Below are 1,530 nucleotides of genomic sequence, written 5' to 3'. Positions count from 1 at the left end.
TTCAATTATCATCACCGGCCCTTGAACTCTTTCGTCATTATTAACATCTACAACACAACGCAAAGGATAATACTACCATCTATGAAAAACACCACTATACGATCACAAGCCATTGCATATGTGTGCAAAACGCCACACTTGATGGTGGAGATAAGATATCAACAAAGTATCAAAAGATAAAAATCTTCAAATATATATGAGGAATAGAGCGACTGGCCGTCCGGCATAGATTGTGGAGAGATGTGAGTGTAGAATGTTAGACCTATCAGCTTTTATAATAAGTGGCTACGTGACATAATGTAGAACGAAAAGTATTCACTAATTAGAAATTAATTCGAGGGAAGGCTATAAAAGGGAAGACAATCTAATATTAGAGGGTAAAGTTTATCTAAGCCTACCGAAATATAACTGGAGTGAGATGAATTCAGTTCTTAATAAAATAAAATTTAATAAGATAATTGTGAACAACCTTTACTGTGACAATTGTTATGGTGTTTTTTTTTAATTTCGTTTTCTCCAGGATTCGGTCAAGGCCGTATCATAGAGAGATGGATGTCCCAGTGAAAGACAAGTACACACTAACACTAACAATCATTTCACTGTTTACAACCTTGTCAACAACACGTCACACATACGTCACAGCTCTGACGTCATCAACCAATACCAGCGACGCCGCCATACGGCTTCTTCGTGACGTCATCGACCCATTCGACAAACGCGTACGACCCATTCTAAACCAATCACAACCGATCCGAGTCGAAGTGACCTACAACCTCGTCAATCTGATCGAAATCGACGAAATTAACCAAAGAATCGCCGTTAATATTTGGGTTAACTTTTCTTGGTGGGACGAGTTCCGTACGTGGAACCCGAGGACTACGACGGAAATGACGCCATTCACCCAAGTCCTTCAGACATATGGCGTCCTATGACGACCTTGACAAACTCCCACGGAGAGCGTGACGTCTTCAAAGACACGGATTCTCCGCTCACGGTCTATTCGACCGGCGCAACTCGTTGGTATGCAGGGGGAGTCTATCATTTCGTCTGCCAAATGGACCCGACATACTTTCCATACGATGAACAAGTCTGCACAGCGAAACTCATGGCCTCAAATCGAGGTTCTGAAATACATTTCATTCCAACGGTACCTTACGCTAGGGCACAAGACTACGTTGGTCATGGAGAATGGGAGTTAATATCCTCGGAACTCAAATTTATTTTATTCCCAGTATCAAGCGATGAAAAACTGGCTTTTATCAACCTAAAGTTTGAGTTCAAGAGACTGCCTCTATACTATATAATCAACGTTCTAGTCCCAACAATGTCCCTGTCCTTCCTGTCTCTTCTCGGCTTCGTTGTTCCAAAAGACAGTGGAGAGCGGTCTTCTTTCGCAATCACCGTCCTTCTCTCTCTAGCTGTGTACATGGGGAGTGTTTCCGGCCAACTCCCTCACAATTCGGACACATTCCCGATCATCGGCGTTTACATATTCAGCTTGCTATGCCTCAGTATGCTCTCTGTGCTAAT

At 42.5% G+C, this 1,530-nt stretch overlaps 1 pseudogene; it reads left to right on the top strand.

Annotated features, from left to right (window-relative positions):
• Positions 1-548: 548 nt before the first annotated feature.
• The window catches only part of LOC144961677 (neuronal acetylcholine receptor subunit beta-3-like), a 1,651-nt pseudogene continuing 669 nt past the window's right edge, over positions 549-1,530 (top strand).

The sequence above is a fragment of the Berghia stephanieae genome, unplaced genomic scaffold, assembly GCF_034508935.2.
Source record: "Berghia stephanieae isolate SIO BIC M18660-M18661 unplaced genomic scaffold, UCSD_Bste_1.3 scaffold356, whole genome shotgun sequence".
Taxonomy (NCBI): Eukaryota; Metazoa; Mollusca; class Gastropoda; order Nudibranchia; family Aeolidiidae; genus Berghia; species Berghia stephanieae.
The sequence above is the reverse complement of the archived record's forward strand: the minus strand, read 5'-3'. Positions and strand labels throughout refer to the sequence as shown.